We start from the raw sequence: 25,215 nt of genomic DNA, 5'->3' as shown, positions 1-25,215 counted from the left end.
CGGACGAATAGCAAGTAAGATAATTTTAATTCAAACACTCACCAGTCAAGAAGAGGGTCCACCGCTGCTTGCATCGCTAGCAAGCGAATAGGCGCATCAAAATGCCGGAAACCGCCGCCTTCATACACGGAGGAGAGCGGTGTGACGTCATAATCATGTGATTCAGTCACATGAATGAGTCAGCTGATCGGCACAGCGAATCACTTGCGCCGAGACACTGCCAGGCAACTTAGCAGCCCCTGCATCATCACGGTGGGTGGTGCTAAAGCGGCCAAATTGCCGCCCATATTGCCATGGCAACAGAGCGTGCATAAACATACAAACAAAGACCGCAGCACTCACCAAACCGCTGCGGGGTTAAAGGGGAACTCCTCATACCTCCAATCACCTCCCACGAATGATCTAAAAGATAAAACAAAGTGGCATGATTAATAAAACAGTAACAGAGCCATAAAACCCAGTATTACAATACCATATAAAGAAGTACACAGTATCAAAATATCCATAACTTAAATACAGAATCCCAGATCTATCTCACGATTGAGTCCCGCCCGCCCCATAGCATCCAATCGCCTGATCCAACCCGCCTCTCTACGCAATAGCTCTTTAAGTCTATCCCCTCCCCGCCACTGCACAGGTACCCCATCAATGGCCATTACTCTAAGCTGAGAAACAGTGTGTCCACAGGCCTTAAAATGTTCCGCTACTGCCTGTCCCGCCGTGCCTTTGCGGATCGTGGATTTATGAGCAGAAATCCTCATCCTCAGGCACTGTGTAGTCATGCCAACATAAATGAAACTACATGGGCACTTCAGTAAATAAACAACAAAACTCGATTCACAAGTATAGTGCCCTCTGACATGATACACAGTGCCCAAGGTGGGATGAGTGAAAACATTACCCCGTATCACGCTATTGCACATATGGCAGGACAGGCAGGGGAACATACCAGTTCTACCACAGTGAGCCTGAACAGAAGGTGCCGTTTTAGGTCGTAATTTATCACGGAGCGTCGGTGCACGTCGAAATGACATTCTCGGGGGAAACTTAAAGTGGTCTAACACCCAGCATTTCAACTTTGCTTTAAAAGATTGCTTACAGCTTATAAACTATTATGGCAGATTTTTTTTTTAGCAGAAATTCACTGAATGGATTAAACATGACATTTTAGTGCTGCATTTAGCTAGAAATGCTCCTCGTGCTTGCTTGTTTAGTTACAAATGTATCTATCTACAATGTAACAAACAAACACATCTCTGAGAGAACAAAGAGGGCTTCCCCGGCAGGCTTTTCAAAGGTCTATTTGTATATCAAATAAAGATACATTTTGTAACTACAGATAAGAACGGATGCGGATTCCTAGTTAAATCCAACACTAAAATGTCATGTTTAACCCATTCAGTGAATTTCTGCTTAAAAAAAATCTGGCATAATAGTTTGTAAGCTGTAAGCAATCTTTTAAAGCAAAGTTGTAATGCTGGGTGTTAAACCGCTTTAAATTCCGGCACTGTAGGGAGACCATCCCTTAACAAGTGCCAATGTCGTCGAACCACCCTAGCAATCACGTCGCTACACGTATTGTATGTAGAAACAAAAGGGATACGTGGTACCCTCTTGTTACATCGAGATCGACGGGATCTTCCCTCTTGTAGGGTATCAGTTGGATATCCCCTTTTGGCAAACTTATCTCGTAATTCATTTTTCCGATCGGCACATGTGTCAGGATCACTGACGATCCTTTCCACCCTAGAAAACTGACTTCCAGGGATCCCATCCTTCACACCACCAGGGTGGAAACTACCGTAGTGAAGAGTGGAATTTCTGTCCGTCGGCTTGGTATACAAGTCAGTGGAAAGTACTCCCCCACTATTGCACACCATCACATCAAGGAAAGGCAACTGCCTGGTATCCCAATTAGCAGTGAGTTTAATCACTGGGCATCGTTGGTGTAACTCCTCAATAAATGAATCAAGGGTACAACGTGGCCCCCTCCATATGCAAAACACGTCATCAATATAACGCCACCAGCAGAGTGCATGTTGGCGAAAAGTGGGACTCAAGTAAACAAACGACTCTTCATACAGTCCCATGAACAGGTTTGCATAGGAGGGGGCCACGTTGGAACCCATAGCAGTCCCCCGTAACTGCCCATAGAACCGCCCCTCAAATTGAAAATAATTCTCTTTAAGAACAATTTCGAGCAGCTGTATCAAAAACCTACGCTGGGGGGTGGTACAGTCAGAGCACAACATAAGGTACCAGTCGACCGCCTCCACACCCCCATCATGTGGGATGGAGGTGTAGAGGCTCTCGACGTCCAAGGTGACCAAAGCTACTTCCCCCTCCAAGGGTGGCAACTCTCTCAATTTGTTCAAAAACATCCCTGTGTCCTGCAAATATGAATCAAGGGCATGTACAAATGGTTGAAGGAATTTGTCCAAGTATTGTGCAATTGGTACAAAGACCGAGCCCACCCCCGCCACAATAGGACGTCCAGGAGGACGGTGTAAAGTCTTATGTATCTTTGGAAGAATGTACATATGTAGCGTGGTGGGATTGGTCTGCTGTAAGAATTTAAATAGAGGTTCATCAATGATGTCCCTAGCCAGGGCATCACGTAATACCTTCAAAATCATTCCCTGAACCACAGGCAATGGATCACCTGGTAACTCTACATAGACACATTGATCAGACAGTTGTCTATAAATTTCACCAATGTATTCATTCTTATTCAATACAACAATGGCTCCCCCCTTATCTGCAGGACACACAACAATATCACTGTTATTTTGTAACGCTTTGAGGGCAATGTTCTCAGACTGAGATAAATTATGAGAGACACGAAACAGTCCACTCTTATAGTCACGTTCAATTCTCGCTAAATCGTCCATCACTTTTGAAGTATAGGTGTCAATGATAGCATGACTGGGAGGTTTGAAAGTACTCGGATTACGTAAACTAGTGTCTCTCAGACGTAATGCATCACAGGCTGCATTCCCGTCACCTCTAGGGAACGAAGCCTGTGGAACAGTGCCAAAAAAGTGCTTTAACTTAATTGAACGAAAAAAGCGGTATAAATCCATCTCTAGCTTAAAAAAATCAGGCAAAAAGGTGGGACTAAAGGAAAGACCATAATTGAGCACACGTTCCTCAACCTCGGACAGCACATGGGAGGAGATATTTACCACCAGATTAGTCGAAGTCATCTGCCCCTCCTGGGCCTGAGGTTCATCGGATTCCTGGGAGGTTTGTTTTTGAGCCCTCCTCCTGTATTTACGACCCCCTCTCCTCCTCCTACGCCTTGGGGGTGTGCCGGGGAGTTGTCCCTTGATGTGGCAACTTCTTCAGAGCCTGATGTACCTGCTCCTGAGCCACTCCCTCCTGGAATACCTCGACCCGGTGCCCTTCTATAGCGGCGTGAAGGACGATTCTGCGACGGTGTCACTTGTTTCTGCCAGGGATATACGTACCCTGACACGTAATCCAATTTGTCGCGATTAAACTTTGATCGTTTAATGTCCTCTTGAGCTTTTAGATATTCCACCATTTTTTTATCAGTGGATTCACAGAACTTGGTAAACTCATCTCCTGGCATATGATCTTTAATCTGTTGGAGTATAGGTGTCATCTTTTCTTCAAGCACAGGAATCTCTTTTTGGATCCTAACAATGGTATGCAGCATCGCATCATAAAATGCCTTGTTCCATATACGGACCCACACCTCGCAAAACTCTGGATCCTTTGGAAAAATTAAAGGTGCCACGTGAGAACGAACAGCGCGTGGTATCCTGTGGGCTCTGCAATATTCAGCCAAAGTTTTAGCATGAACCTCCAAATTGATCCTTGTTTTCCTCAAGGCCTCATATTCACTTTGTAGAGGTTTGACATCTGGTTTCAAGAGAAAGGTAGTATCAGGATGAACGGAAGCCAGGATAGAAGCGGCCTGGGTCCCGGAGTAGTAAAAGGTATCTTTAACTGGTACCTCTGAATCAGCCATGGTGCTCTACTGGTAGTGGTACAGTAAACAGTTCCTCAAGCGTCCAGGAGCACCAACTAGGCTCAGCATAGAAAACTAGCGTGCCACGGTCCTCACCCCGGTACCCAGGGGCCACAGTCAGCAATCACACGAAAAGGACCGGCACCACTCCAAAGGGTTGTAGCTCTTTCACAGCTTTATTGTGCAAGCATGATAAGCAACAACAAACTGTTGTTTCGGCCTCCAATGGCCTTTGTCAAGTTGCTAAACGGTCATATACACACATTGTGCCCAAACACATACATATATCGTACAAGTCCCGCCCCCAAACGGACCAGTGACCAATCGTGGGAGGTATACACAGGAGGACCTGGTGGGAGACTGAAAACGTCCAAACGGACGAATAGCAAGTAAGATAATTTTAATTCAAACACTCACCAGTCAAGAAGAGGGTCCACCGCTGCTTGCATCGCTAGCAAGCGAATAGGCGCATCAAAATGCCGGAAACCGCCGCCTCCATACACGGAGGAGAGCGGTGTGACGTCATAATCATGTGATTCAGTCACATGAATGAGTCAGCTGATCGGCACAGCGAATCACTTGCGCCGAGACACTGCCAGGCAACTTAGCAGCCCCTGCATCATCACGGTGGGTGGTGCTAAAGCGGCCAAATTGCCGCCCATATTGCCATGGCAACAGAGCGTGCATAAACATACAAACAAAGACCGCAGCACTCACCAAACCGCTGCGGGGTTAAAGGTGAGTGGGAGTTCCCCTCATACAAAGACCGCAGCACTCACCAAACCGCTGCGGGGTTAAAGGGGAACTCCTCATACCTCCAATCACCTCCCACGAATGATTCGTGGGAGGTGATTGGAGGTATGAGGAGTTCCCCTTTAACCCCGCAGCGGTTTGGTGAGTGCTGCGGTCTTTGTTTGTATGTTTATGCACGCTCTGTTGCCATGGCAATATGGGCGGCAATTTGGCCGCTTTAGCACCACCCACCGTGATGATGCAGGGGCTGCTAAGTTGCCTGGCAGTGTCTCGGCGCAAGTGATTCGCTGTGCCGATCAGCTGACTCATTCATGTGACTGAATCACATGATTATGACGTCACACCGCTCTCCTCCGTGTATGGAGGCGGCGGTTTCCGGCATTTTGATGCGCCTATTCGCTTGCTAGCGATGCAAGCAGCGGTGGACCCTCTTCTTGACTGGTGAGTGTTTGAATTCAAATTATCTTACTTGCTATTCGTCCGTTTGGACGTTTTCAGTCTCCCACCAGGTCCTCCTGTGTATACCTCCCACGATTGGTCACTGGTCCGTTTGGGGGCGGGACTTGTACGATATATGTATGTGTTTGGGCACAATGTGTGTATATGACCGTTTAGCAACTTGACAAAGGCCATTGGAGGCCGAAACAACAGTTTGTTGTTGCTTATCATGCTTGCACAATAAAGCTGTGAAAGAGCTACAACCCTTTGGAGTGGTGCCGGTCCTTTTCGTGTGATTGCTGGTTTGTTACTGCTAAACACTCCTAGAGTGTCAGCCATGCCTGTTTGTCAAAGATTATCTTAGAGTAATTCTTGGGACTGTACTAGGCATTCCCTTTAGTGCAGTCAGATTGTATTATCTGTTTTTCCTGTACAGTCTTTGTGTTGCGATTGTCCTGTCACCAGCGGCGGTCGACAGGAAATCGTTCTGTCTGTCTGGGGGTGCTAACCAGAGCCGCGATTGCTACTGGTAGCCCCTTTTGTTCATCTGTCTGGATCGCACTAGCCCTAATGGTAGTGGCAGTGCTTCCTTCTGTGATTCGATTGCCTTGTCGCCAGCGGTGGTCGACAGGGAATCGTTCTGTCTGTCTGGGAGTGTAGGCCAGAGCTGCAGTTGCTGCTGGCTGCTCCATCTGTCTGGATCGAACTTGCCCTAGTGGTAGTGGCAGTGCCTCCTTCTGTATCTCAGCCTTTGGGGTGTTAACCAGAGCAGCGGTTGCTACTGGTAGCCCCTTCTGTTCATCTGTCTGGATTGCACTTGCCCTAGTGGTAGTGGCAGTGCCTCCTTCTGTATCTCTGCCTTAGGGGTGCTAGCCAGAGCAGTGGTTGCTACTGGCAGCCCCACCTGTCTGTCTGTCTTGTCTGATACGAACACTTGCTGTAGGCTTGGTGAGGTAACCGTTTAGCAAGCGTTCGCGTTCTCTATTTCGTGTTTGTGTGTCATTGGTCAGTTAGGGTGGCACACTTATCACTGGGCGCCTAACGCATGGTGATCGTGCAGAAACGCATTCGATGTTGCGAATGAGTGCGGTGTTCGCGTTTAGTTAGCGTTTGTTATTTTCTTTATTTGTTCTGATTCTTGTTTGCTGTGCCTTTGCTACTCTCATGCTCTGTTCTGTTCAGCCTTGTGTCACTTCTGGCAATCTCCTCTCTCTCTTGCGATTGCGTTCCCGCTTTGTTTCTGCGAATGTATGTTCGCCGTCGCTGGGTGGCGACTAGATTGGGGAACACACATTTAGTCTGTCTCTGTCCTCTCTCTCTTGGAGGGCTATCGTGCCCTACTTTGCCTTTATTCGTACAATTCCCAATTGGCATCTGTGGCTGTGCAGAGGCTGTGCTCGTCTGCACTCCACAGCTCCATCTGCTGGTGGGAATTGCCCTCTACTGGTGCATTGCATCCAAACTGGGTACTTTCTAATTATACGCTTGTGGAGGATTTCCGCTGTGTCAGCGCGCATCTTGTGCGCTGACCACGGAGATAAAAACCCACAATCGTTACAGATAGTACTTAGGTAGGGGAGAGAAGTTTAGCTCCAGTCTACCAAAAAGAGTAAACTGAGTTCATGAGAACCATAAAGTAATGAGATCAATTACGGTATATATTGATCAATTTAAAGTGTACAGAGTACAAGCCGTAGGGCGAATCCCAAATCATTAATAAGAATTGATTTGTTTGTATTTCGATTTCAGGAGTTTGGCAATATGGAAGCAAGAAAGCTGAGATGCTGGCAGCCGAGACAGAGATGTCAGTCGGATAAGCGAAAGGTTCCAGATGCCAATCCGAGTTTGGAGAACAGCGAGATTTCTGAGATTGGAAAGAGACTAAAAAAACGAGATTTCTGAGATCGGAAAGAGACTAAAAAAACTGGCTGAGCAAAGCATAATGCAAATTGCTAATGTTTTTCTTTCCCAAGGAGGTGCTTTTATAATGAAGAGTACCGTGCTGATGGTGATCCTAGGCTGCCATTTCGTCCTAGGAGACCGAAGAGAGGACATTCTCATGAACAACAAGGGGTTAATGAGAACACCAGGCCCAAGCATGTTAATGTTTGGAGAAAAAAAGACTGATCCTCTTCCACTTCCCGGACAAAGCAGGCAAGGAGGAATAGATCACTAGTGCCAGGTGCAAACCAATTTCATGGCACAATGTTGGTGAAAGGTATGAAGGGTCAGGTGTGCTGGATGGGTGATGTGAACGGCAGCGCAACTATGCTCTGGAATGTCACACTCCCGGAACCAATGCACCGATCCAAAGTTTTGTTAAAGGGGAACTGAAGAGAGAGGTATATGGAAGCTGTCATGTTTATTTCCTTTTAGACAATACCAGTTGCCTGGCAGCCCTGCTGATCCTCTGCCTCTAATACTATTAGCCATAGCCCCTGAACAAGCATGCAGCAGATCAGGTGTTTCAGTGGTTCAGACTTATAAGTCTGATCTGACAAGACTAGCTGCATGCTTGTTTCTGGTTTCAATCAGATACTACTGCAGAGAAATAGACCAGCAGGGCTGCCAGGCAACTGGTATTGATTAAAAGGAAATAAACATGACAGCCTCCATATACCTCTCTCTTCAGTTCCCCTTTAAAATGTACATTGCAGTACAATGGGTACATGCAAAAGGTGGAGTGTGTGGTTCAGGAGTACCTTGTCTTGGTTATCCAGAGTGAGATGGTTCCAGATTGGAGAGGAAGGAGCAGTAAGCGTCACTTCTCCTACAGGAGAGACGCAGGGGACAACATCACACTCTGGAACTACCAACAGAGAGTGTCTCTGAGACAACTATACACACGTAAAGGCTGGAAAGCCGAGGGTTTGTGGTTCTCGAAACAAGAAGTAAAAATTGAGATCAAGCCACATTTCCAGGTGACAAAGAGGGTGGGGAGAGCGATCCCAAGGGAGGGAAAGCCAACACAGGGAACCCCATTCTCACTACACGGGTCACACTCACAACAGGGGACAATCTTACACTGTCCATATGCAGCCACTTATCCTCATGCTAGATGGGTAAGTGAAGAGGTACTCTTAATTGAAAGAGTGCAGAGAGTACAGTCTTCCCGACCTCAGGTACGCATTTTGCCTCAGGACATAAGGGGGGAAGAGGTTCAATCAGGACAGTTGGGGTCATATTTTGTCATTGAGATGCTAAAAGATCCTGTACAACTGAGATTGGACAAGGAGAGGTTTATCGCTTTTTCTGGAGAAGGATCTTTTGCATGGAAGCATCGAGATGTTTGGGTGAACAAATGGAAAGGGTGCAACGCTTCTTTATGCACCGCTACTTCCTTAGTTCCCACCTCAACACATGTCTTACACCATGACCTGAGAGGTCAACATTGTTTGGTGCTAGACGGGGAGGTGAAACAAGTAGAGTTGTCATCATGCTGGCAATTCTCACAGAGGTACCTGTGTTTGCCGGGGCAAGTCAAATTTAGTGAAGAAGCCTGCAGGCTCAATAACACAGAATGCGAGGCTACCATTCAAAAGATCCGCCATGAAGCCAACCCGATAGTTCCGGTGGCTGAAGGAAAGGTTTGTTTTTTAAACATAATGTCTAATGACACATTCAAGGTACATTTTCATAATTGTTCCGATCAGGTAGATTTTTCGAGGGGAGCTTATTGTATGAGCGGAGATCCCATATGGATCAAGTCATCCAAGTTTGATAATGTCATTCCTCAAATTGTTAAGAGAACTCTAAAGTTCAAAGCTTCAGGGGGAGTTCCCATCCTGAAAGATAACACGCCATGGGACAAATGGGTACAGGTTTTGACACAAGACGACCACACTTTGTTACAAAGGTTAACCAAACAGAACACTAAGTTAGAGGTAAGATTTCACCATGATCCAGGTGATCTTAACAAGGTAGAACACAAATATAAGCAGGTGAGTTCCAGTCTGACCTGGTGGAAAAGGTTTCCGGCGATGTTCCAGGGACACTCGGACTGGGCCTCTGCAGTTCAAAATTTCTTCCTACCCCCACTGGTCGTCGTGATGGGGATGACAACTTTGGGCATCATTATACAGGTGAGGTTGTGTGTTAAATTACGCAAACAAATTAACCTGGTCAAGAGATTGGTGCTACGTAAACAATCTCATAAGCCAATATTTCCAAATTAAGGGAAATAAGGGGTTACCGGTATAAGTTGTAGCAGAACCTATGAGGGAGCTGATTGTATAAAGGCGTTCTTTTAGAAGACACCTGGCACTGCTCCGATGCTTAACAGACAAACAAGTTTCACTTTTCTGTGATCATGCAAGTTTGTGAGTGATACGCAAGTGACGCAAATGCTGAGAATGTGGTATAGAGAGACTTAGAAGTAGGGTATCCCCAGAGAGCCTGGATACAGGAAGACCAAGAGGTCTTGCCCTCTCTCAGGGATAACCACCTAGAGCAGAGAAGGTGTGTGAGCACGAGCATTGAAAAGTGAAACATAAAGAAAAGAAACCAGGTACTGCTGGGTTCAGAAGCAGGAGTGTAAGGCTTGGTGGTGTATTCTCCACAGTCAGCATGCAACGCATGAGCTGGCGTGGAGGAGGTACACACACTAGCACCAGGAAACAGGCTATCCCTAGTATAGTGGAGGGGAGGACTGACTCCAATAGGAGATTGTGGCGCACAGAGCCGGTGCAGATCTGACAGCCACAAACAATGCTTTCGTTATAACGTCTCAGCGCAAAGTAGCGCTGAGCGCACAAACCAGAACTGAGGAGATCAGGACAGGTAGACAGAATGAACGCTTGCTAGCTAGCGGCTACTTAGCGACAGCAAGCGTCCAAAAGCAGACAGACTGGAATGAGGCAGCCAATGCGATGCGGCGATGGCGTGCCTCACAAAGACAGGACAGGATAGTCAGAAAATAGCAGGATTAAGATAGATGAACGTAACACAGATAAATATACAATAAGTATGTTTTCCTAGCGTATTACAATTACAGCTATCAATGAAACTATTTGTAACATCTGACTAACATATGTATATATCGGCAATGAACCGATATATGACATAAGCAGGAACGCTGACTAGGAATGGAGTAACACAGGGAACAGGACTCAGAAGGATTCGCTATCTCTTCGCAGAGATGAACGCAATCCACAAACGGTAACAGAACAGAATTCAGAAGGATTCGTTATCTCTTCACAGAGATGAACGCAATCCACAAACAGAACCAGGAGCAGGGTAACTACCTCAGCACGGGTGGTCACGGTACGCGCAACCTACCAAAACGTGCTGGAAAGCTGACTAACTGCACACAGGATATAAACAGTTTGTGTACGTATACATCAGCGACACTGATGTATTAACGTAACACAAATACAAGGAAAATAATAAACGTGCTGGTATGCATATATATTGGCAATGAACCAATATATGATGCAAAGACCAGCAAAGTATCTTTATAACAAGAAACACGATCGGGGGCTAAAGCGACAGCAAGACAGGCTTAAGCTGAAGCTATGAAAACCCAAGGAAACCCTGCAGGAAGCAGATCTTTATACTGAGGTCATCCAATGGGAGCAGACATGCAGATTCCCACACAGGTGAATGATAATCAGTCACAAGCTGACAGCAGGGAAAGACAGACAAAGCTATGCAGCTTGCATGGAAATAGATCAGAACTGCCTGAGCTGCAGCACTACTACTTCCAGTAATAGCTGCTGCAGCAGCGATCATTACAGTACCCCCGCCTTTAAAAGCGGATTCCAGACGCTTTTCAAAACTGAAATTCCCAACAAAACAGTCTGACTGATAATTCATGATGACCGGGACAGCCCGGCAAGACCGAATTCCAGAATCAGTCCCCACAAGACTGGACCCATCAGAACCAGAACCTACAGAACCATGCCCATCAGTACTACAAGCCCCAGTGTGACACCCATCAGAACCATGATTTCCAGAAGAAAGCCCTCCGAAACTCCCTGAGCGATACCCACCGCCTTCCAGGAACCGTTCAGAAACGCCAAAGCCTTTGCAATGCCCACCGGTACTGTCTTTACCAACACAAAACTCACTGTTGAACCAGTCCAAGGCACCAGGACAAGTTTTCTCAGAGACCTCCCAGAACACCTTGAAGCTCCAAAGAGATCCCCATAGGTCAGAATGCCCCTTAGGCTCACATGGAGAACCATCAAGAACCCCTATGGAACCTAGGGCAATTCCCGAGTCAGGGCCACAAGGACAAACATCAATATCAGGGCTTTCAGGGACCAGAACCATCTCTGGGCATGCAGGCAGACTGGCAATATCAGAACGTGTTCCCACTAAGGAAGCATCAGAGCACGCTAACACCTTAGACACACTTGGGCATTCTGGCACACAAAGAACATCTGGGCACACCGGCACAAGAGAAACCTCTGGGCATGTCAAGGAACTGTGAGCCTCAGGGTCAGCCAAGACAGGACCAAAACCAGGACTGGCCAAAAAAAATCATCATGACTAAACTTCGCAACTACTGGACTTTTACACGAGAATGCTGGATCAGACTTAGATGTCGCTGATTCCAGCAAAGTCAGTAACAAATCAGATTCAGGGGCACTAACAAGACAGGACAAATCTTCTGATGTATGCACTGAACCAGACAGGGACTCCACAACTACCTCTGGACTGGACAGAGACTCATTTAATACACTGGATTGGAGCTCATGAGGCGCTGCAGAACAAGTCAGTATTGCAGCAGCCCCCACTGGACTAGGCAAAACTGAGGAATTCCCTGGACAGGAAGGGGATTCTGGAACCTCTGCCACAGCGGCCAGAGAACCAGAATCTTTCAGGATACAGGGCTGGGTTTCAGGAACACTCATCAGACCGGACTGAAATTCTGAGATTTCTATTATTTTGACCAGAGAATCAGAATTATCCATGTTACAGGGCAAGACTTCTGAAACATTCAGAGGACAGGGCTGGAGTTCCTCGGCTGTTACAACACTGGAGAGGGACTCAACAACATTGGTTAAATCAGACTGTGTACAGGACAAGGTATCTGACACACTTGCTGACGAGGACAATATTTCAATGGCTTCTGCTTTGCTGGGCAGAAATTCATCAAGTTTTATTAGAGCAGACTGTAATTCCAAAACAGCTGCTAGACAAGTGAATATTACTGCAACACCAACTGAGGTAAGCAGTGCTTCAGCCTCCTCTGCTAGAGGGTTTAAAGTATCCAAAGTACTGGGTGAAGCATAAGACTCTGCGACCACAGCTTCACTGGACAGGATCACTGAACAGTCCATATTGCAGGGCAAAACCATGGAAGCACCTGCTGGACAGCATAATGATTCTGTGACCTGAGTTTCATTGGAGAGATCTACTGCACAATTCATGGTACAGGGCAAATTTATTGGAAAATTTTCTGAACAAGGTAATAATTCTGCGATTTCAGGTTCACATAGCAGATGCTCTGAGCTATTCACGAAACTAGAGCGAGGTGTAGAAACAGGAAGATCAAGACACAATGTTTGCGCATCTGAATCACCATTCATTTGTAAAATTGGAAAATTCAGATGCTGGGGTTCTGAGTTTACTAGACAGGATTGCTGGGACTCGGAAACTGATGTAGTGCATCTATTGGCATCTGCTGGATCAGACAGGAGTTGAACTTTATTAACACAGGTAATTTCTGCAGAAGTGTTTGCAGAGACAGGCAAGATTTTTCTGGTGTCTGTTTCACTAAACAAAGAGTCATGAGTACTGGCTAGGCTGGACTCGGAAGTCAGCAGGACCTCTGGATTCTCTGCTGAGAAATTTGCGCAGGGCAAGGTTAAGAATGTATCAGTGGCTTCTGTTTTACTGGGAAGTAACACTGAGTTATCCATGGTACAGGGTGGAATTGCAGGAACTTCAATTTCACACAAAAAGAGCTCCGAATCACCTGCTGAATCAGCCAAAGGTGCTGAAGCAGGCGGGTCAGAACGCCAAATTTGCGAATTCGGAGTCACATAAAAATCATCCAAAATCAGTTCCCACACATCAATCAAGGGAGCCACACAGTCATACCTACACACACCAGCCTCTATTAGGTTATAGGCTGACTTAATGCATGCGTTCAATACCATTTCACTTTTTGCACTGTAAAATTGACAAAATGAACTTGAATCATTCTTCCATTCACAGACCAGGGCTTCCATCTCTCCCCTCTCGAATGGAGGATCCCATGCATACTTAACAGCGAAACATTTAGGCTGATCACAGTCTGCAGATATGATTGTGGCAGGCACATGTATAGGGTTAATTAGCAGGTGATTGGCAGATTCCTTATTCTTAAGAATCTCCAATACCTGTAGCAAGTGTTGAACTGTAGTGTATGCAAACTTCCCTTGGTTCACAAATAAGTTGATTTGTTCAATACTCTGTAATATCTCATCATAATCATACTCAGATAATTCTTTTAAACAAAAATCTTTATTTTCCCTAGCCAGGGAGGAAAGTTCATTAGTAGTTTCATAAGTCCATTTAACTCCCCTGAAAGACAATTGCATTTCATTATCTGTTAATGGCAGAATCTCATTATAGGTCTCAGTCGCTAAGGATAACGATTCTGCAGATTGGACACGTTTCTTAGAACGTTTGCGTTTTGCCTTTGACCTTGCGGTTTTTGGTGATTTATTCAAAGCTGCAGGAAAATTATCAGTAACACTTTCTGCTTGCTGCTCATTCTTGCAAGCAATTGAAGGAGCAGCTGATTGGCCTGCTGCCAGGAGTTCATTAAGAGGAAAAGGCAATGGATCTATGCGCAACCAGTTATGAATCACAAACGCTAGAAATTCCAGCGGCCTCTCTTTCAAATCGGAATGATTGAGAACATCAAATGCCCACTGGAATAATTCCCCTTTAAACAAAATATAACTTAGTTGGAGTGCCCAGGTTGAAACAGGAGTCGCTTGGAGATCAGGATTGGTCAGGAACCTGGCACATTCAGAGAAAAACTCATTTTCTGTTTCAGAGCTAAGTTCTTCAAATTTCTTAAAGGAACAGGAACCATAATTAACAGTGTCATACTTTCTGGGAATCCCCCCACAATGGGGATTGGTAATGGGGTTTTCATAATGTAAGGCTTGGTGGTGTATTCTCCACAGTCAGCATGCAACGCATGAGCTGGCGTGGAGGAGGTACACACACTAGCACCAGGAAACAGGCTATCCCTAGTATAGTGGAGGGGAGGACTGACTCCAATAGGAGATTGTGGCGCACAGAGCCGGTGCAGATCTGACAGCCACAAACAATGCTTTCGTTATAACGTCTCAGCGCAAAGTAGCGCTGAGCGCACAAACCAGAACTGAGGAGATCAGGACAGGTAGACAGAATGAACGCTTGCTAGCTAGCGGCTACTTAGCGACAGCAAGCGTCCAAAAGCAGACAGACTGGAATGAGGCAGCCAATGCGATGCGGCGATGGCGTGCCTCACAAAGACAGGACAGGATAGTCAGAAAATAGCAGGATTAAGATAGATGAACGTAACACAGATAAATATACAATAAGTATGTTTTCCTAGCGTATTACAATTACAGCTATCAATGAAACTATTTGTAACATCTGACTAACATATGTATATATCGGCAATGAACCGATATATGACATAAGCAGGAACGCTGACTAGGAATGGAGTAACACAGGGAACAGGACTCAGAAGGATTCGCTATCTCTTCGCAGAGATGAACGCAATCCACAAACGGTAACAGAACAGGATTCAGAAGGATTCGTTATCTCTTCGCAGAGATGAACGCAATCCACAAACAGAACCAGGAGCAGGGTAACTACCTCAGCACGGGTGGTCACGGTACGCGCAACCTACCAAAACGTGCTGGAAAGCTGACTAACTGCACACAGGATATAAACAGTTCGTGTACGTATACATCAGCGACACTGATGTATTAACGTAACACAAATACAAGGAAAATAATAAACGTGCTGGTATGCATATATATTGGCAATGAACCAATATATGATGCAAAGACTAGCAAAGTATCTTTATAACAAGAAACACGATCGGGGGCTAAAGCGACAGCAAGACAGGCTTAAGCTGAAGCTATGAAAACCCAAGGAAACCCTGCAGGAAGCAGATCTTTATACTGAGGTCATCCAATGGGAGCAGACATGCAGATTCCCACACAGGTGAATGATAATCAGTCACAAGCTGACAGCAGGGAAAGACAGACAAAGCTATGCAGCTTGCATGGAAATAGATCAGAACTGCCTGAGCTGCAGCACTACTACTTCCAGTAATAGCTGCTGCAGCAGCGATCATTACAAGGAGTCTGCAGATCAAGCCTTTTAGGGGGGATTGTTATAATTTAAGTATTATATGTAGGCCTCAGTTATTTGAACTGAGTTTGTTGAAAGGCTTGATTTGCACAGGGTCTCTTTAAGCATAATTTCTCGGAGAGAAATTATGAAGACCTTTACCAGAAGCAGATTGTCCTCGTCCGAAGGACAGGGACACTATCTGTTCAAATGTACAGACTTTCAGACTGCAAAGGGGAAAACAGAGGCCAATATTTAATAAACAGAACATTCCTGTATGTAGGGAAAAGGGATCATAGAATATTAATAAAGTAGGTGGGTATTATGATGCCACGAGGGGTCTGAGCCAATAGTAGGTTTTGGGGGATGGCTCAGATGAGGTCACAATTAACTCTTTCCTGATCAGTATTAACCACTTAAGGACCGCCCCCAGCCAATGGGCGGCGGCAAAGTCCGGGCCCAAACGACCGCAATACGCCCATCGGCGGGGGCGGCTGCGGGAGTGGCTATGCGGCGATCGCGTCATTCGTGACGCGATCAGCCGCCGGGGACTGGCTCCGCCCACCGTTCGCTGTAACCCGCCGGCCGTTCGGAAGCGCCGGCGGGTTACTAGCACCCGGATCGCCGCTGCACGTATGTATAATAGGCTTTGTAATGTATACAAAGCCTATTATACTGGCTGCCTCCTGCCCTGGTGGTCCCAGTGTCCGAGGGACCACCAGGACAGGCTGCAGCCACCCTAGTCTGCACCCAAGCACACTGATTTCCCCCCCCTGCCCCCTGATCGCCCACAGCACCCCTCAGACCCCCCCCTGCCCACCCCCCAGACCACTGTTTGCACCCAGTCACCCCCCTAATCACCCATCAATCACTCCCTGTCACTATCTGTCAACGCTATTTTTTTTTTAGTCCCTAATCTGCCCCCTACTCCCTCCTGATCACCCCCCCCCCCACCCCTCAGATTCTCCCCAGACCCCCCCCCCCCCGTGTACTGTATGCATCTATCCCCCCTGATCACCTGTCAATCACCCGTCAATCACCCCCTGTCACTGCTACCCATCAATCAGCCCCTAACCTGCCCCTTGCGGGCAGTCTGATCACCCACCCACACCAATAGATCGCCCGCAGATCCGACATCCGATCACCTCCCAAGTGCAGTGTTTACATCTCTTCTCTCCTCTAAACACCCACTAATTACCCATCAATCACCCATCAATCACCCCCTATCACCACCTGTCACTGTTACCCATCAGATTAGACCCTAATCTGCCCCTTGCGGGCACCCAATCACCCGCCCACACGCTCAGATTGCCCTCAGACCCCCCCTCATCAATTCGCCAGTGCAATATTTACATCTGTTATTCCCTGTAATAACCCACTGATCACCTGTCAATCACCCCCTGTCACTGCCACCCATCAATCAGCCCCTAACCTGCCCCTTGCGGGCAATCTGATCACCCACCCACACCAATAGATCGCCCGCAGATCCGACATCAGATCACCTCCCAAGTGCAGTGTTTACATCTCTTCTCTCCTCTAAACACCCACTAATTACCCATCAATCACCCCCTATCACCACCTGTCACTGTTACCCATCAGATTAGACCCTAATCTGCCCCTTGCGGGCACCCAATCACCCGCCCACATGCTCAGATTGCCCTCAGACCCCCCCTTATCAATTCGCCAGTGCAATATTTACATCTGTTATTCCCTCTAATAACCCACTGATCACCTGTCAATCACCTATCAATCACCCCCTGTCACTGCCACCCATCAATCACCCCCTGTCACTGCCACCCATCAATCAGCCCCTAACCTCCCCCTTGCGGGCAATCTGATCACCCACCCACACCAATAGATCGCCCGCAGATCCGACATCAGATCACCTCCCAAGTGCAGTGTTTACATCTCTTCTCTCCTCTAAACACCCACTAATTACCCATCAATCACCCCCTATCACCACCTGTCACTGTTACCCATCAGATTAGACCCTAATCTGCCCCTTGCGGGCACCCAATCACCCGCCCACACCTCAGAATGCCCTCAGACCCCAGCCCTGATCACCTCGCTAGTGCATTGCTTGCATCTATTTCCCCCCTCTAATCACACCTTGAGACACCCATCAATCACCTCCTGTCACCCCCTAGCACACCTACCCATCAGATCAGGCCCTAATTTGCCCCGTGTGGGCTCCTGATCACTCGGCCAAACCCTCAGATCCCCCTCAGACCCCCTTCCGATCACCTCCCCAGTGCATTGATTGCATCTATTTTCCCCTCTAACCGCCCCCTGAGACACCCATCAATCACCTCCTGTCACCCCCCTAGCACTCCTATCCATCAGATCAGGCCCCAAACATCCTGTCTTCTAAGAGGCCACCCTGCTTATGACCGGTTCCACAAAATGTGCCCCCTCATAGACCACCTGTCATCAAAATTTGCAGATGCTTATACCCCTGAACAGTCATTTTGAGAAATTTGGTTTCCAGACTACTCACAGTTTTGGGCCCGTAAAATGCTAGGGCAGTATAGGAACCCCACAAGTGACCCCATTTTAGAAAGAAGACACCCCAAGGTATTCTGTTAGGTGTATGATGAGTTCATAGAAGATTTTATTTTTTGTCAAAAGTTAGCGGAAATTGGATTTTTATTGTTTTTTTCACAAAGTGTCATTTTCACTAACTTGTGACAAAAAATAAAATCTTCTATGAACTCACCATACCCCTAACGGAATACCTTGGGGTGTCTTCTTTCTAAAATGGGGTCACTTGTGGGGTTCCTATACTGCCCTGGCATTTTAGGGGCCCTAAACCGTGAGAAGTAGTCTAGAAAACAAATGCCTCAAAATGACCTGTGAATAGGACGTTGGGCCCCTTAGCGCACCTAGGCTGCAAAAAAGTGTCACACATGTGGTATCGCCATACTCAGGAGAAGTAGTATAATGTGTTTTGTGGTGTATTTTTACACATACCTATGCTGGGTGGGAGAAATCTCTCTGTAAATGGACAATTGTGTGTAAAAAAAATCAAAAATGTGTCATTTACAGAGATATTTCTCCCACCCAGCATGGTTATATGTAAAAATACACCACAAAACACATTATACTACTTCTTCTGAGTACGGCGATACCACATGTGTGACACTTTTTTGCAGCCTAACTGTGCTAAGGGGCCCAAAGTCCAATGAGTACCTTTAGGATTTCACAGGTCATTTTGAGACATTTGGGTTCAAGACTACTCCTCACGGTTTAGGGCCCCTAAAATGCCAGGGCAGTATAGGAACCCCACAAGTGACCCCATTTTAGAAAGAAGACACCCCAAGGTATTCTGTTAGGTGTATGATGAGTTCATAGAAGATTTTATTTTTTGTCACAAGTTAGCGGAAATTGATATGTATTGGGGTTTTTTTCACAAAGTGTCATTTTCCGCTAACTTGTGACCAAAAAAAAATCTTCTATGAACTCACCATACTCCTAACAGAATACCTTGGAGTGTCTTCTTTTTAAAATGGGGTCACTTGTGGGGTTCCTATACTGCCCTGGCATTTTAGGGGCCCTAAACCGTGAGCAGCAGTCTAGAATCCAAATGCCTCAAAATGACCTGTGAATAGGACGTTAGCCCCCTTAGCGCACCTAGGTTGCAAAAAAGTGTCACACATGTGGTATCGCCGTACTCAGAAGAAGTAGTATATTGTGTTTTGGGGTGTATTTTTACACATACCCATGCTGGGTGGGAGAAATCTCTCTGTAAATGGACAATTGTGTGTAAAAAAAATTAAACAATTGTCATTTACAGAGATATTTCTCCCACCCAGCATGGGTATGTGTAAAAATACACCCCAAAACACATTATACTACTTCTCCTGAGTACGGCGGTACCACATGTGTGGCACTTTTTTGCACCCTAAGTGCGCTAAGGGGCCCAAAGTCCAATGAGTACCTTTAGGATTTCACAGGTCATTTTGCGACATTTGGTTTCAAGACTACTCCTCACGGTTTAGGGCCCCTAAAATGCCAGGGCAGTAAAGGAACCCCACAAATGACCCCATTTTAGAAAGAAGACACCCCAAGGTATTCCATTAGGAGTATGGTGAGTTCATAGAAGATTTTATTTTTTGTCACAAGTTAGCGGAAAATGACACTTTGTGAAAAAAAACAATTAAAATCAATTTCCGCTAACTTGTGACAAAAAAAAAATCTTCTATGAACTCACCATCCTCCTAACGGAATACCTTGGGGTGTCTTCTTTCTAAAATGGGGTAATTTGTGGGGTTCATATACTGTCCTGGCATTTTAGGGGCCCTAAACCGTGAGGAGTAGTCTTGAAACGAAATTTCTCAAAATGACCTGTGAAATCCTAAAGGTACTCATTGAACTTTGGGCCCCTTAGCGCAGTTAGGGTGCAAAAAAGTGCCACACATGTGGTATCGCCGTACTCAGGAGAAGTAGTATAATGTGTTTTGGGGTGTATTTTTCCACATACCCATGCTGAGTGGGAGAAATATCTCTATAAATAGACAATTGTGTGTAAAAAAAATAAAACAATTGTCATTTACGGAGATATTTCTCCCACCCAGCATGGGTATGTGTAAAAATACACCCCAAAACACATTATACTACTTCTCCTGAGTACGGCAATACCACATGTGTGGCGCTTTTTTGCAGCCTAACTGCGCTAAGGGGCCCAAAGTCCAATGAGCATCTTTAGGCTTTACAGGGGTGCTTACAATTAGGCACCCCCCAAAATGCCAGGACAGTGAACACACCCCACAAATGACCCCATTTTGGAAAGTAGACACTTCAAGGTATTCAGAGAGGAGCATAGTGAGTCCGTGGCAGATTTAATTTTTTTTTTGTCGCAAGTTAGAAGAAATGGAAACTTTTTTTTTTTTTTTTCACAAAGTGTCATTTTCTGCTAACTTGTGACAAAAAATAAAATCTTCTATGAACTCACCATGCCTCTCACTGAATACTTTGGGATGTCTTCTTTCCAAAATGGGGTCATTTGGGGGGTATTTGTACTATCCTGGAATTTTAGCCCCTCATGAAACCTGACAGGTGCGCAGAAAAGTCAGAGATGCTTGAAAATGGGAAAATTCACTTTTGGCACCATAGATTGTAAACGCTATAACTTTTACCCAATCCAATAAATATACACTCAATGGTTTTTTTTTTTATCAAAGACATGTAGCAGAATAACTTTCGCACTCAAATGTATAGGAAATTTTACTTTATTTGAAAAATGTCAGCACAGCAAGTTAAAAAAGTCATTTTTTTTGCCAAAATTCATGTCTTTTTTGATGAATATAATAAAAACTAAAACTCGCAGCAGCAATCAAATAGCAGCAAAAGAAAGCTGTATTAGTGACAAGAAAAGGAGGTAAAATTCCTTTAGGTGGTAGGTTGTATGACCGAGCAATAAACTGTGAAAGCTGCAGTGGTCTGAATGGAGAAAAAGGCTCTGGTCCTTAAGGGGCGAAAAGACTGTGGTCCTCAAGTGGTTAAGGTTCATGATGGGCCAAAGGAGCGCACTCTTACTTTCATGCTCTCTATCTACTGACTGGAACCCTAATTACTTTCCTTTATTTATGTAATCTGATATAATGTATGCTGTATATAGGTAGTTAGATGTAACATAGTATATGTAATGGATAGCGTAGATACGGCCACAACAGCAAGCGGCATGGCGGCTATCTCCGCGTCACAGCCGGCGGTTTCCGCCACGCAGTTACACACTGGTGCTTTGACTGGTCCTTCTATTGCTCATAGACTAAGGGCTACGCGCGTGCCAGGCGACAGGACCTTTATGCAACTAGAAGGTGAGTCAGCTGATCAGGCGATCCGCTGACTCCAGCTCTGCTCCGGATTGGCTGTGTGACTGGGGCGGCGCTGTGGAGCACTTGCAGTATATATAGGACAGGTCATTCAGTTGCTCAGCGTCTGCTGTTGCAAATGCTACGTTTTAGCACTCAGACCTAGTCAGATCCCAAAGTGTGCAGCTGGAGCTGGGGATCCACACTTAGCCAGATTCTGTTGATAGCTTAAAGTACTAATTGAATTGTATTATTTGTTATGACCTTCTGCTAGCTTGACTACTCTTCTGTTTATTGATCCTGTATCTTTGCCTATCTGATATAGTTGCCGACTCTGCCTGAAACACTACTCTGATCTAGCTTTCTGTCTCTGTACCGTAACTGTTCGCTCGTTGCCAAACCTGCTTGTCTGACTCTCCTATCCTCACCAGTGAGCCTAGTCACTGGTGAGGGATTCTCTGCCAGTATCACCTGCTTCACTGGTGAATGCTAGCTGCAGTACTATCTGAATCACCTGCCCCCTCAGGTGGTCAGTAGCTGCAGTACAGCCTGAATCTCATGCTTCTCAGGAGATTACTAGCTGCAGTACTATCTGAATCACCTGCTCCTCAGGTGGTCAGTGGCTGCAGTATAGTCTGAATCACCTGCTCCTCGGGTGGTTTGTAGCTGCAGTACAGTCTGAATCACCTGCTCCTTAGGTGGTCAGTTGCTGCAATCCAGTCTTTATCACCTGCTCCTCAGGTGAATAGTCACTATAGTACTATCCACTCCACCTGCCCCTCAGGTGATAGTGGCTACAGTACAGTCTGAATCACCCATTCCTCGGGTGATCAGTACGCTTGTTGTAACATAGTTCCACCCGCTCCTCGGGGTGAACTATCTCACTATTGTCTGTATCTCCAGCTTGCTGGAGTTTGTATTCCTGTGTTATATAGATATATTCCTATCTCCCAGCTCCTCTGGGAATAGTGAGTATCTCTATAATTACTGTTGCACCAAACACATACCCTTACATTGGTTGTCCTGGTCCTGGCTATACCAGTATTATTGGTGATTCTGCAGATCACACATAATCAGGTATAGCATCTGTATTATTGGTGGTACTGCAGATCACCAATAATCAGAGAAATCTGTTCTCGCTGACACCAATCGTTACAGAACAGCAGACCAAAACATTATGGACGCACTGCGTGACCAAGTTGAAGTCCTGACCACCGCGGTAAACAATCTTACCAGGGTGATTAATACCCAACAGTCTCAGATTACACAACTGTCTGGGACTGTACAAGTACTTCAAACAACCGTTGATGCAGTGCGATCCCCTCCAGTCACGGACCTTCGTTTGTCTGTACCTGAAAAGTTTTCTGGGCATAGATCTGACTTTCAGAATTTCAGGAATCGTGTGTTGTCTTATTTTGAGTTGAGGCCCAATCTGTCAGGATCTGAGAACCAGAGGGTAACATTTATAAAGACCCTTCTGTCAGGAGATTCACAAACATGGGCATATAGTCTGCAGGCTGAGCATAAGGCCTTATCTTCAGTTCAGGAGTTTTTTAAGGCCATGGCCGTTATATACGATGATTCGGATATTGCTATCACGGCTGAGAGGAAACTAAAGACCCTCAGGCAGGGTCGTAATCCAGTGGAGGTTTATGCCGCAGAGTTTAGGAGGTGGGCTGTATCAGCTAGATGGGGAACTGTAACGATTGGTGTCAGCAAAACAGATTTTCTGATTATTGGTGATCTGCAGTATCACCAATAATACAGATGTTACACCTGATTATGTGGTGATCTGCAGAATCATCAATAATGCTAGTATAGCCAGACACAGGACAACCAATGCTTGGTGCAACAGTAATGAGTAATAGGAGATCTCCCGAGGAGCAGGTGATTAAGACTATACTGCAGCCAGTGGACACCTGAGGAGCAGGGACCACTGACTGTGCTGCAAAGGCTGATCACCTGAGGAGCAGGTGATTAAGACTATACTGCAGCTAGCGGACACCTGAGGAGCAGGTGTTACAGACAGTGCTGCAGCGGAGCTTCACCTGAGGAGTAGGTGAAGACTACTACAGATCCCTCACCAGTGGCTAGGCCCACTGGTGAGGACAGGAAGGTCAGACAAGCAGAGTAGGCAACGTACGGACAAATAAAGTACAAAGACAGAAGGCTGATTCAGTGTCAAGTTCAGGCAGAGTTTGGCAACAGGAATCAGATGGGCAGAAGTACAGAATCAACAAGCAGGAGAATAGTCAAAGCAGAAGGTCATAACAGATAATACAATGCAATTAGTACTTTAAGCTATCAACAGAATCTGGCTAAGTGTGGATCCCCAGCTCCAGCCGGTTCTAGCACACTTTGGGATCTGACTAGGGTCTGAACGCTAACACGTTAGCATTCGCAACAGCAGACACGGAGCAACTGACAGACTAGCACTATATATACAAAGATGCCTCGCAGCGCCGCCCCCATCACTCAGCCTATCCAAAGTACCGTTGGAGTCAGCTGACTAAGCAGATCAGCTGACTCCCCTTCTATTTGTATAAAGGTCCTGTCGCCTGGCGCACGCGCGTAGCCCTCAATCTATGTGCAATAGAAGGCAGAGTAGCCGCACGTAACTGCGCGGCAGAGGCCGCCGGCTGATACGCGGAGATAGCCGCCATGCCGCTTGCCTCTCCGGCGGTATCTTCGCTATCTATTACAGTACCTCCCCCCCTGAGGAGTGGACCCCGGACACTTCCTACCCGGCTTCTCAGGGTGTAACTCCTGAAACTCTTTTTTTAAATCCTCAGCATGCATGCGACAATCCGGCACCCAAGTTCTCTCCTCCAGACCATACCCCTTCCAGTGGACCAGATATTGTACAGAATTCTGCACCAATCGAGAATCCAATATCTTCTCGATTTCATACTCAGGTTGGTCGTCAACCATCACAGGGGGGGGGGGGGGGAGGAATCCACGTGCACTGCTGGCTTCAAAAGAGACACATGGAATGATCTCACGTCAGGTTATTATGCCCAAATTCCGCGAATGGCAGAAATTTTACCCAATCTGACTGTGCATCTGCCACATAACACCTGAGGAATTGTTCAAGAGACTGGTTAACTCTTTCGGTCTGACCGTTGGTCTGTGGGTGGTAGCCTGATGAAAATGAAAGGTCCATACTTAACTGATGGCAAAAAGCTCTCACGAATTTCGACACAAACTGGACTCCCCTATCTGATACCACATTCTCCGGAATGCCATGCAGCCGGAAAACATGCCGGATGAAGAGATCAGCTAACTCCTGAGGCGAGGGGAGTCCTTTCAGAGGGACGAAATGAGCCATCTTACTGAGCCTATCAACTACCACCCAAATGACCGTCTTGCCCTCAGACCTGGGGAGTTCTCCTACAAAGTCCATAGACAAATGAGTCCAGGGTTCATTTGGCACTGGTAATGGTTGTAATGTACCCACTGGTGCCTGACGAGAGGGCTTACTCCTAGCACAAACTGAGCACTCTCTCACAAACTCTTTACAATCAAGTGCCAGAGAAGGCCACCATACACATCTGGTCAATAGATCCTGAGTTCGGGCAGCCCCGGGATGCCCAGCATTCTTATGAGAATGGAATAATTGTAAAAGTTGTAGGCAAAAAGGAAGTGGTACGAACATAACCCCCTCAGGCTTTCCTTCTGGAATGTCCTGTTGGTAAGGCCCCAGAGTAGTCGTCCAGTCCTCCCAGGTTTCAGTACCTGCCAGCACCACTTTTTGAGGTAGGATGGTCTCGGGGGTTGAAGGCTGAACTGTCTCTGGCTCGAAACACCTAGATAGAGCGTCTGCTTTGACATTCTTACTACCTGGTGTATACGTTATGATAAATCTGAACCTTGAAAAGAATAGGGACCAGCGGGCCTGTCGGGGACTAAGTCTTTTGGCCCCTT

The sequence above is a fragment of the Hyperolius riggenbachi genome, chromosome 10 (assembly GCF_040937935.1).
Source record: "Hyperolius riggenbachi isolate aHypRig1 chromosome 10, aHypRig1.pri, whole genome shotgun sequence".
Taxonomy (NCBI): Eukaryota; Metazoa; Chordata; class Amphibia; order Anura; family Hyperoliidae; genus Hyperolius; species Hyperolius riggenbachi.
The sequence above is the reverse complement of the archived record's forward strand: the minus strand, read 5'-3'. Positions refer to the sequence as shown.